Source organism: Arachis ipaensis, chromosome B01 (genome assembly GCF_000816755.2).
Source record: "Arachis ipaensis cultivar K30076 chromosome B01, Araip1.1, whole genome shotgun sequence".
In the NCBI taxonomy this organism is placed as follows: Eukaryota; Viridiplantae; Streptophyta; class Magnoliopsida; order Fabales; family Fabaceae; genus Arachis; species Arachis ipaensis.
Window position 1 is genome coordinate 1,896,970 of NC_029785.2, and position 562 is coordinate 1,897,531.

Here is a 562-nt window from a genome sequence, read left to right on the forward strand (position 1 = left end):
TATATTTTAAAAATGGAAGATTAAATAAAATATCCATACCCAAAAACTGAAGTAGAGTACATAGAAGAAAAGTGCTCAAGATCAATAATGGAACTTACCAAATAACAATTTATCAAGACTGCCATTTGTCATATAATTCATAAACTATTATTCTCTCTTGGCCTTCGTTGCAGAATCCAAGGAGTCTAACAAGGTTTCGATGATGAACATTACTTAGAAACTTCATTTCACTTTCGAAGTCATCCTCCAAGAAACTTCATTTCACTTTCAAAGTCATCCTCCAACTTCTTGGATTGACCTGAGAACAATTTCTTCACCGCCGCAATAACTTTACCATTTTCAAAGTTCCCTGCTCAATAACATGTAAATTGCAAAGTTTAAGTTATGTGACAATGATTTAAAATTTATATCTTAAAAGTTTAGTATGGCTTCAACTTTTCTATTTAGATCCATGAGTTTGAATATTCAATTTGTTCATGAATAGATAATAGAAAACAACAGAATTTATTATTTTTTGTCAATATTTTTAATTATCAGTCTAATATTTTTATTTTGACAATTT